The 12408-nt window shown below is 39.7% G+C and overlaps 1 long non-coding RNA gene across 2 annotated transcripts in view; it reads left to right on the top strand.

Moving 5' to 3' along the window:
• Nucleotides 1–314: 314 nt before the first annotated feature.
• The window catches only part of LOC309659733, a 48394-nt gene continuing 36300 nt past the window's right edge, over nt 315–12408 (top strand). The window contains exon 1 of one of the 2 annotated variants that reach the window (XR_014262922.1): nt 315–11666. This is a non-coding gene — a long non-coding RNA (uncharacterized lncRNA). The remainder of the gene's footprint in view (nt 11667–12408) is intronic. The other variant, XR_014262923.1, reaches the window with a different exon arrangement.

The raw sequence follows: 12408 nt of genomic DNA on the forward strand, positions 1-12408 counted from the left end.
AATGTAATTAGAGTTTATCCTCTCTGTTCCCAATGTTAACACTTTTTTGAGCAGGTGAGTCAGGTAATTCTCCTCACCAGCTGCTGCTTCCTGCTGAGTCAAGCCCTCCTGGAAGGCTGCATTTCCTGTTGAACGCCTGATGAGAGGTGCTGCTTGCAGCGAGTTCAGTTAATAAACAGCTCCTCCAGCTGAGACCATTTGTCTGAGGGATATTTCCATCAGTTACCATTGGAACCTGAAGTATTTTCACTGTAGTATGCTGTAATCTCCTGGAGCACTAGGGGAAAAAAAGGAAAAAAAAAAAAAAAATATATATATATATATATATATATATATATTTTTTTTTTTTTTTTTTTTTTTTAGAAATCTCTGTAGTTTCACCAATAGGAGGTAGCCTCCCTCTAAATGAGCAAGACTCAGCAGGTCTGGCACAGCTACCCTTGATTCTTCCTAGCTGGTTTCTCATGGCTGCTTCTTGCCCAGCCTCCTTTCTGTTTTTAACCTGGCCTCCTCTTTTATGTTCACTTATTTCATTACTTGAAAGGAAACAGCAGAACCTGGAAACTCTAGTCCAGTCATGCTCCTGGACTCCTGTCTCGCTCTGTGGTCTCTTTTGATCTAAATCTCTTTCTCGCTATTACAAATGTGGCAGCTGAGAAGCCTGGGGAATCTGAAATAAACCAAGGGATTGTATGAGGTTGTGTTTGTAAGCGTATGAAGCCAGGTATGTCCCCCACATCACTGTCTGATCTCAGGTTGGCGGCAACTGTAGACGGTGCGGCCTCCCTCCCCAAACAGGTTTTTATGGCCACACAGAAGTGTGAGTTCCTACATTTAATTACAACATATGGTGAGTTACAACATGCTCTGGTGCTGATTTTAACACTTGTGAGGCGATTGGAGGATTGTCCATTCTTAGATATTTAATTGCCTCACGGCTGGAGAAGAAGTATTGCCACAAGCTGGTTTCATAATGAAAGGCTACTGCCGGGATACTCTGGTTTAGGCAGGCCTGCTTTTGTTGGGCAAAGACAACATGCACTCCAGCCTGCCTTTGTAATACTATGTTTGATATACTGGTCTTCTGTATTTTTTGCTTTCTCAGCTAGCTCTTTAAAAAAAAGTCAAAAAAGTCACAAAAAAGAGTCAAATTTTAAAAGAAATGGAGTTTAAATTGGAAAATGGCCATATACTATTCAGGTAGAGAGGGCATGTGTAGCATCCTATTACATACACCTATACAGTTTTATACATTTCATATACATAGTTTTATTTGAATTCTTATGAGTGGCTACCTTTTTCTTAAATCTCCTTAATTCATTCATAAAGATGTTAGCACTTTTTTGTGCCAAACACTAAGGGTTTTAAATTTCGTATTTTGTAATTGGTTTTTTCATATTGTGTATTTCATATTGTGTGCTTAAAAACATATTTTGAGTTTGTGTTTATATACTGTTTTCAAGCTGAGCCATTTTGAAGAACTCCAAGATACAACTTATATTTTCATTTGGAATTATAATGATTTTCAACTCTCTTAAAATACTAGATTTTTAATTGAATTGATTTGTTTTGCAGACTAATTTCATGTGGTAATTAAAATGTTTCCTTTATACACACTTCAGCACATTTTGTTGCTGTGGATTCATTTCTGACATCTACTACCTAATCCTGGAAAAAAGAAAAAAAAAATCAAGCACAGAGCATTTCCATTCTGGATGAGACCTAATGTCTTTTCAGTTCTGATTCTGTTTCCTACTAAACCAGGAGATGTGTTTTAGAAGGACATGATTGACCTCCATGATGTCAACTTCAAAACGCAATCTACCATTCCCCACTAAAAGGAATGAGGACTCCTTGAGAACAGCTGATTCTTGGGCAGCGGCAGTGAGGGTACACCGTGAGCCTGAGATTTGTTTTTAATGCCAGAAATAGGGAAGTGCTCAAAAAATGATGAGAACATGTCAGAAGTTCACAGAAGCCAGCTTGAATGAGTTCCCACAGGCCAAATATAGGACAATTTGGGCATGAGAGAGAGAGAAAAATAAAAAAGAGAGAGTTACAGTAATGGAAAATAGTTGAATAAAACAAGAGTTAATGGGTCCAAACTGTTAATAAATAAATAAGGAATAAAATAAAGCTGTTCCTTACTGCCAGGTAGATAGAGTAGGCTAATAGATAAATAAAATGTAAATTACCATTTTGCAACCGTCCCAGTAAAATTGATTCAAGCTAGAATGATCAATAGGCTAAACCTAGGGGAGGAAATTTGATTAGGAACAATATATTTACATAGTTTCAAATTCTCTCTTCACACATTACTTAATAATTATAAAAGGGAAAAGAGTGTACAGTGGAGAAATGGCATAACATCTTAAACAAGTAGATCTACATTAACCTCACCAATAAGAGGGAAAGTTACATCCAGTTCCTCCAAATTTGAAACCATGAGAAAGACACATCAATCATGTAGCAACCCAACTAAAAATGGGTAATCTGAGTTTAATCACCAGGAAACAACAGAGGAACCGGAATCTTAATCAGTATGAAATAACTGGCCTGTATTCATCAGAAATGCCAATGGTATGAAAGACAGAGGAGGGCTGAGGAACAGTTCCAAATTAAATAAGACTAAAAAGACATGATAAAATGCAGTATGATATCCTAGGCAATATCCTGAATTAGGGGAAAAAACTAAAAAGGATATTATTGGTACAACTGATAAAGTTGAAATATAGACTTTAAAGTGTTATATCAATGTTAAGTGTCCTAATTTGTTAATTGTACTGTTCCTATGTAAAAGAAAAATCTTGTTCCTAGGAAACAAACTCAAGTGTGGAGGGATAAAGGGGCATGATGTGTGCAACCTACTCTCACGTGGATAAGAAAAAATATGTATATTTTTAAAAGTGTACCATATAATAGATCTATGATAGATAAATAGATATAGATAGATGGATACATAGATGAGAGAGAAATGTTAAAATTTGCTATATCTTGGTAGACAGTAATCAGGTGTTCTTTGCACTGTTTTTACAACTTTTCTGTAAGTTTGAAATGGCTTCAAATACAAATTTAAAAGAAAAAAATACAGAAGAGAAACAACAAACCAACTAATTTTTATAGAAAGCTTGCTGTAGCCCAATTCACCTGTAAAAGCAAAGAGGAACTAAGAGACATGGAACTTCCCATTAGAATTTGTAAATATACTTGAGAAGACATTAGCATATAAAACAAATCAATGAATCTTATATAATAAAATAGTTACAACTATTTATGGAATAAACCTTTATAAGTTAAGAATGCACATCTATTTATACCATGGACATTCCCTGATCATATGAAACTACAGGGTTCTAACTTTTTTCCTGAAATCACATAGATTCAATTTATTATCTGGACCTATTTATCATACAGTTGACTTTTTTAATATAAATTTATTTATTTATTTATTTTTGGCTGCGTTGGGTCTTTGTTGCTGCACGCGGGCTTTCTCTAATCGCAGCGAGCGGGGGCTGCCCTTTGTTGCGGTGCGCAGGCTTCTCATTGAGATGGCTTCTCTTGCTGCGGAGCACGGGCTCTAGGTGCGTGGGCCTCAGTAGTTGTGGCACGCAGGCTCAGCAGTTGTGGCTTGCAGTCTCTAGAGTGCAGGGTGGGTCTGTAGTTGTGGCGCACAGGCTTAGTTGCTCCGCGGCATGTGGGATCTTCCCAGACCAGGGCTCGAACCCATGTACCCTGCATTGGCAGGCGGATTCTTAACCACTGCGCCACCAGGGAAGCCCCATACAGTTGACTTTTGAGCAACAGGGCTGGGGAGAGGGGCGGTTGGGGGTGCTGACCCAGACACAGTCGAAAATCCAAGTGTAGCTACAGTCAGCGCTCCGTATACATGGTTTTGCATCCACAGATTCAGCCAACCATGGAATGTGTAGTACTGTAGTACATATTTATTGAAAAAATTCCACATATAAGTGGACCTAGCAGTTGATACACATGTTTTTCAAGGGTCAACTGTAGTATTATTATTTGGCCATTTCTTTATTTATGTAGCAGAAAAACATTGCCCTAGGACTCAGGACACGTAGTTTTAGGACTAATTTGTCATTTAATTGCCATTGACTTCATCAAATCAGTTAATTTTGTGTGGCCTCAGTTTCCTGACCTATGAAAAGGGGAAGGTGAGCTCAAGAGTCTCTGAAAGTCTTTTCAGCTTTAAAGGCCTATGATTCTACATGGGATGGAAACTATGAGAACTACACAGGGCAGAAAGCCGATGAAAGTAACTGGATATATTAAATACGTTTTGATGATTTGCAGTTAGGATGCATAAGCAAGTGGCCAGACTTATGTAGAAGCTACACACTTTGATGACAAAGACACTTTTATTTCCCCCAGTACTCCTATACCTTTAATTGTTTTGACATTCGTGGCAAAGTTGCTGTGAGATAGAGTGTACATCATCAATCCAGTTTTTCAGGAAACAAAACAGATCCTGAGAGGTGACCTTTATATCTGTAAATAATATTAATATTTCTTTCTTGGTCTGTCAACTTCAGAAATTTGTATTCATAATCACATAAAATGAGGAAATTAATGCCCCATCTGCTTTCTTCCATCTCTACTCTATTTACATGTCCCAACTTTTTACACTGTCAATGTTTCTATCACTTGGGTTGTTCTAAATGGTTGATTATTCTACACTTTGCCAATAGGTTGAGTGAAAAAAAAATTTTTTTAATAAAAAGCTTTTTTACTATTATATAGTGCGAGTATTATTACTTAAGGTACAAAGTAGTATGATTAGACCCATAAAGAAGGAAATATAGCCTTGTGTTAATTGACCTATGCTAGTTGAAGAAGAATATTCCAAGTGTCAAGGTCAAATTGATTCCTCTCTTTCAGTGTATTAAATATCATACAGCATTATAGTTTTTTTTATATTTAGACCATGATTTCTTTATATATCATGTTTGTTGTTTGGAAATTCTGATTAAATTTTTTTCTTGTGGACAGAATTGTAGTATGCTTTCATCTTGTCAAAGATCATTCAGTTTATTAATAATATTTCCTACAGGAATCTTTCAATGTGAGGACTTACTCTTCAGAGCTTTCTGATTTCCTGTTGCTCTTTGGACTGTTGATTTTCTAAGCCTGCTGAACAACATTTATCTAATTATCTTTCATAGATTTCTTTTTTTGTGACTGTCATGTTCACCTTTTTCTTGGCTTCCATGACCTTATTTTTCCTGGATTATTTTTTCTTTTTGCTCTAGTACATCCCCCAATACTTTTTTTTCCAGAAAGTATGCATGGGAGATAAAATTTTCTCAGCTCTTGCACGTCTAAAAATGTCTTTTGGACTTGAAAAATAATTTAGATAGGTATATAATTCTAGTTTCAGAGGAATTTCCCCTCAGAACTTTTAAAGCATTTTCCATTATCTTCTAGTGACCAGTTTTGCTGGGGAGGAGATTAACACCAGTCTGATTCTCATTTCTTTATAGATAACTTGTTTCTTCTCAGAAATGTTTAGGCTCTTATCTTTGACATAGTGAAGTTTCAGAAAAGTTGCCGAGGTGTGGATTTTTTTTTTCCATGTATCATTTTGTGATCCCTTTAAAGTTAAATCATTCATTTAGTCATGAAAAATAGAGAGGCTACTCCTTATGTACCAGGCACCTAGCACAGGAGCCTTAGCCCTTCACGGACAAGTTACTCAACTTCTTTAGAGAATACTTCTTTGGTTTTAGTTTAATTAGGGGACACATCACCCCTGCATGTAGATGTGGGAGTAGAGAACAGGGGGAAGACGGACTCTTGTAGTTTTTCTGTGTACATTAAACTAATACCCTTGATTTTTCATTCATGTTCCCCTGGAATTCTTGCCAGTTCCAAGCTTTGAGCTTCCAGCTTTCTCTGTGTAATTTCTTAGTTGTAAATTCTTTGGCTTCTGTTTATAACAGTGAAATCTAACTTTTATTGAGCTGTGTTCCAGGAAGTATCCTAGTGCTTCATATAACTTGGCCAACCTACACAACAACCCAGTGCCATAGGTCCTATGATTTTTCACATTTTAATAAATAAGGAAACAGTTGCTCAAAGTCATATAGCTTATGCCTGATGGAGCTGACATTTGAATCCAGACAGTCTACGATCCCATCCTCTGCATATCTTGGAGAAATATATAGAAATCTTTCATTCCCTGATATGGGGATTTATTATGAATTTATTTCACTTATATATTTTTTAAACAGGTATGTCAGTGGAATGTGAGGTGGGAAGGCAGAGAAGGAAATTCATGTATTCTGTCTACAACATTTAACTGAAATCTGTCCATACCTCCTGAATGCCAAATGCACAAATGCTGCTGGTCAAATCTGGGTCTAGGTAGTTGCTTCTGCTGTGAGTTTTTGAGAACCAAAATGGCAGACAATGAGTAGCCTTACTTTTAGAGGTAAGACTAACTGTGGTCACTCTTTCCCATTGCTTTAATTACCTTCCAGTGACACAGCTGGAATGACATCTTGCTGATAGAACCTAAAGATACAGGTGAATTTCTCCACTTCCTGCCATGCTCATTTCTCTGATTGGGCTGGTCAAGGGCTGGTAGGTGGAAGGAGGCAGACCACCAAGGGAAGGTGGCACTGGGACAGAAGGAAGGAGGAAGTGAAGAATGGAATTTGTGTGGGAAGCTAGGCTTGGCTTCTAATTAGCTCCCTGCTAATTACTAAATATCTCTAATGTGTCATGTGTTGGTCTAGGTATTCCATGTATATCATTCTATTTAATTTTTATAATGACCCTGTAGCAAAGGTATTATTATGCCCATTTTATAGATTAGGGCACTAGGTTTAGAGAGGTTAAGAATTTTGCTCAAGGTTACACAGGCAGTATGTTCAGCTGGCTTTCAAGCCCATGTCAGTTCTACTCTGCCATGCTGTCTTTTAACTCCCTAGGGGAGTATTTGGAATGGAGCTGGTATTTTTGCATGCTCACCCTTCCTCCTTCTCTCTTGATACACTCTTAGGCACACTCATGCACACATGAATTAACTAATTCAGTATTTATTGAGCAGTTATGTACCAGGTGTTTGGTAGAGTCAAGTGATTGATGTACTCCCTTCCATATGTCAAATCATGCTTGTCAAGCACACTGTGATGTAACTCTCTAAGGGGTGGGAGGAGCGGGTGTGGAATCTGTGTTCAGATACGTGGCTGCCTGTAGATCAGGATTGGAAGGGCTGCAGAAGAGGCCTTTGCAGAAGAAAAGCTCTTTCTCATCTACCACTGGGCCTGCAATTCTGACTCTAGACACTGGGTCCCTGGAGGTGAGATATTTTGCCAAGTTATGAAGCAAACCACCTTGTTAGGGGTCCTTATCACCTTCGTGTGAATTAAATTTATGGGATTTCTCCAAAATGATAGTGTGATGGATCACACAAATTACTTATATCCCTGTATCCCTTTGCAATGGAATTTTTGCCATGACTCCCATCAAAAAATTGAGTTTATTTCTCTGTCCTTCGAACCTGGGCTTAGACAGCTAACTTTCTTTGGCTGATGGGACATTAGAAAATGTGGTGCAAGGGCTTGAAAAGTGCTTCCAATAGGGTTTTCCTCCTCCTGCTGCTAGGGACCTTTCTGTCACCATGTGGACAGACATCCTTGAGGATGAGAGACCACATGAAGAAAGGCCTTAAGCATCCCTGGTGTCCTGGCTGTAGCCCCGGACATGAGAGGGAGGCCATTTTAGAGCATTCAGCCCCAGATGAGCTGGCCTAATCCAGAAGAGCTAGCCAGATCACTCACAGGATTGTGCTACATTATAAATGGTTGTTTTAAGTCAAATATTGTGTTGTTTTGTTATGGGACAAAAAACTAACTGATGATAGATAGCTAGATGGATAGGTAGTTGAGAGAGGTTGGGGAAGGGGGAGTGAAACAGAAAGGGAAAGGGAGCGAGAGAAAAAGGCCTATATTTGTGCAACTGGAGGGCTGTGAAATCTTGGGTAGAGACAGGGGAGCCCCTGGGGAGAGTGAACTACAGAAAAGGAGGAAGAGAATACACTAAGAACACACTTGACTCTTCCTCATGGTTGATCTTTTTTTTTTTTTTTTTTAATTTTTTAAAATTTATTTTTGGCTGTGTTGGGTCTTCGTTTCTGTGCGAGGGCTTTCTCTAGTTGCGGCGAACGGGGGCCACTCTTCATCGCAGTGCGCGGGCCTCTCACTGTCGCGGCCTCTCTTGTTGCGGAGCACAGGCTCCAGACGCGCAGGCTCAGCAATTGTGGCTCACGGGCCCAGTTGCTCCGCGGCATGTGGGATCTTCCCAGACCAGGGCTCGAACCCTTGTCCCCTGCATTGGCAGGCAGATTCTCAACCACTGCGCCACCAGGGAAGCCCAGTTGATCTTTTTATGACTCCAAGAAGAAACATTTAAAACATGAACACTTCACCTAAATGTCAGGGTTTTGCTGTAATTTGAACAATCCAAAAGTAATCTGACACTCTTGTTTACTTTTTATTTAATAGTCCAGCAGAGATAAATCATTTCTCAACAGAGTCATTGAGTTGCATGTTGACCCAGAACTCAGTCTAAATACAGCCCTTATCTAAAACTGTGAAACATCAGAAGGGGAAGCCGACTCAATTTGTTCTCTGTCAAACTCCTACCACCTTGTTTTAACATCCCACTGTGTTAAAGAACGGCAGATCCTGATGTTTTGATTCAGTTTCACACTCTCAGTTGGATAATCCTCTTTCTCCCTCCTCTGCCCTCACATATAATGCTTTCTATTTCTTCCACAATGTGAATAACCTGCTCTGCAGTCTGGTTACTTGAATGGATGTTTGTTTCAGAGGCTTTAAGCTTTCTGAGGGCAGGGACCTTATTTTATTCATTCATTCTTCTATTAATTTATTTATACAGGGAATGTTTATTGTAGAATGATGATTCATCCCTGCTTTCAAGGATCTGATTATCTAGTAGAAGAGGAAAAAATATATATTGGTTTGTAAAGAACGTGTAACCTTAACATTGAGTCTTGGCAAAATGTTGTGTGAGCACAGAAAGGAAAGCATTGCCATGGCTCCTCCTGCACCTGTATCCTAATTTGTCTTCCTGCTTCTCTACCTGACCCCCTAAAACCAAATGTGCACTCAACAGCCAGAGAGGTTTATTAAAATATATTAGATTCTATCAGTCCTCTGCTTTAAATTTTCAATTTAAACTTCTTACAGGCCTTACAAAGCCAATGGGGTCTGGTGGCGGCCTTGCCCTCTGGCAGCACCTCAGTCACGCTGGCTCCTTTCGGTTCTTGGGAACCAGGCTTGCTCCCTAGCTTAGCGCCTTTGAATTAATGGTTCCTGGCTCTGCATGACTGGCTCCTTCTTGTCATTCAGAGCTCAGCTTACGTGACTGGATTCCTGACATCCAGTGTCACTGAATGTCATATGGCCTGCCTAACCCTAACCATCATGAGTCAGTAACTCCCCCCCTCCCTTCTTCTTCCCTTCCTCCCACCGCCCTTCCCTTGCTCCCTTACTTCTTTCCTTCCTTCCCTCCCTCATCCATTCTTTCTTTTTTTTCTTTCTTAAAACTTTGTCTCTCTTTCTGCAGTAAAATGAAAGTTTCATCAGAACAGTGACCTTCTTCTCTCTCCCATCTCCCCATGTCTGCCTCATAATAAGTGTTCAGTAAATACCCTTTGAGTGTATGAACAGATGAATAGAATTCTGAATGCTGCAGGTACTCCCTGGGTGGAACAGAGGGAGGGAGAAAAGAGAAAAGAGCACCTTATTCAAAGACACATAACAAGGGACTTCCCTGGTGGTGCAGTGGTTAAGAATCAGCCTGCCAATGCAGGAGACACAGGTTCGAGCCCTGGTCCGGGAAGATCCCACATGTCATGGAGCAACTGAGCCCGTGAGCCACAACTACTGAAGCCCGCGCGCCTAGAGCCCGTGCTCCGCAACAAGAGAAGCCACTGCAATGAGAAGCCCGCGCACCGCAACGAAGAGTAGCCCCCGCTCGCCGCAACTAGAGAAAGCCCACGTGCAGCAACGAAGACCCGACGCAGCCAAAAATAAATACATTTATAAAAAAAAAAAAAAAAGACACATAACAAGGACCAAGCGCACTGAAAGTATTTTGGCACGGCCGGAACACAGGGTGTGAGCTGAGCTTGGAGAGAGCAGGAAAATAAAAGGAGGTGAGAACTGAAAGGTTATATATAATAACACGCAGGAATGCAGACTTCTGCCACTTTCTGACATTGCTGTCCTGCAGGAAGAGAGGGAAGTGGCCTTGACAAAAGATACTGACAAATTTGGTCTGCTGTAATGACTTATTTCAGAGTTTTAACTTGAATTGGAAATGTACTACTGAACTTGGCCAGTTGTGAGAAACATGTATGTCATCATTTTGTGTCATTTATTCATTTGACTCTTACAACAAATCACTGTCAGCAGCAGCTTCATTTATGATTTTTTTTTTATTTTGTTTGAGCTTTGTTTATTATTTGTGAGGTTTGAAAACAATTTGGGGAGACAGTGGAAAGGCTTTCATTCATTTTGATAACTTCCTCATTTGTAAAATGGGAGCAATAATAATGCTTATCTCAAAGGGTATTTGTAAGACTTAAATGACTTAAAATATATAAAGTGCTTAGGGCAGTTCTTAATGTAATAATTGTTAGCCTTTATCATCATCATAATCATTTGCTGCTCTCATGAAGAGAAACATAATGTAACTTTATTGAAGCAATTTTACACTAGGTTCAAAACACTGCTGTAGATGTGTTTACATTTTGCTGGACAGACACACACTGCCGTTTTGCATTGTGAAGGCATTGCTTGATAATGATGATTGATATCATTTCTTGCATGTTTTTTAAACAGAGTATAAATGGGGACCACTCAATTAACTGTGTCAAGCCCACTGTTTAAGAACAATGCAAGGGCCAGAATATACCAGGCAGATACTGCGTAAAAGTGAAAAGAGAAATCTCAACAGAAACAGTGCTCTCTAGGATGAAGAGAGTGTGCTTTCCCGGCAGCTGGGTCCTGACATTTTAATCCATTTGGCGAGCCTACTGCAGTGGCCCAGACTCTGTCTGTGGCTCCAGCCCTGCTCACCAAGATTCTAGGCTCCTTGTGGCCTGTGGTTCTGCAACTCCGCTGGTCGGGAGGGCAGGAAGGAAGGGTGGACCCGCTTGACATTTCCTGTCTTGCTGTGAGTCACTGATACCAAGTACTTTTCTTGCACTTCTCTGCCTACTATCCGGAGAGCAGGAATGCGGCCACAGAAGTCAAACCGGAACCATCCTCTGCGTCATGATAACGGCTCTCACCGCGGTAAACTAGCGTGGTCTGCACCGATATCAGGGGGCACTCCCTCCCTGTGCAAGCAAGGAACTGAAGGATGGGCTTGCCATTACATTATCCTTTGTAAGAAGAGGATGATGACACCTAGGAGAAAGAAAAATCCTCCTGTATCACTTTGGTGCAGTGGAAAGGAGACTCATTTTGGAGAAGGAAGGCAAAATTTCCAATTCTGACTCGGCTGGGAGAGATTGTAAGCCCGTCTCACACCTACTTCCCTTCTACTCCCTGCCTGCCTGGCTGCATTGCAAACAAACTGAAGTTGAAATATGGGGTTTTGAGATTCCTGTAAGTAAATGCCTTAAAAATAAAAATTTTAAAGTAATTCTTGCTTGTGGAGTATAACGTGAACAGGATTAATCATCTTTGTAGGAAAAGTCTTTCGGGGGGCATGATAATAATTGTACTACCTAACTTCTAAGCTTACTGGGAGGATCAGTAATAATAATAATAGCTACTGAGCACTTGTCTTACATTGGATATTATACTTTATATACATTATTGCTATTCCTCACAACACCCCGCAACAAGCACCCCATTCTACCAGCTGCCTTGAATTGGGATGATGTATACGATAGTGCTTTGAAAATATTAGTCATTAAATAAAAGTATTTTTATATAAAGGTATAATTAACATTAGTAAAAATTCCAGGGGCAATATTTTACTTAGGTTACAAAGAGCATGAGCTATGGAGTTACACACAACTAGGTTATAAGGTTCAAATACCATTTTGCCCCATAGCTATTGCTTAGTCTCTCTGGGCCTCAATTTCCTCCTCTGCAAAATGGGTGCAAAACAGCTACCTCTTATGATTATAGCAATCACAAGGACTATTTGTAAAAATTCCACATCTCTGTATTTGACACAATAGGTTCACCACAAATATGGACTCCCCTTTCTTTTCCATTTTTCCTCAAGGTAATAGAAATAAGACAAAGATCTTTAGAATCATTAATTAGATATTTGATCATTTTTCAGAGTGCCTGCAGCAATACCGAGGAAGAGGAAGGACACGTATAAGAAAGAGGA

The sequence above is a fragment of the Balaenoptera physalus genome (assembly GCF_965194825.1).
Source record: "Balaenoptera physalus genome assembly, chromosome: 4".
In the NCBI taxonomy this organism is placed as follows: Eukaryota; Metazoa; Chordata; class Mammalia; order Artiodactyla; family Balaenopteridae; genus Balaenoptera; species Balaenoptera physalus.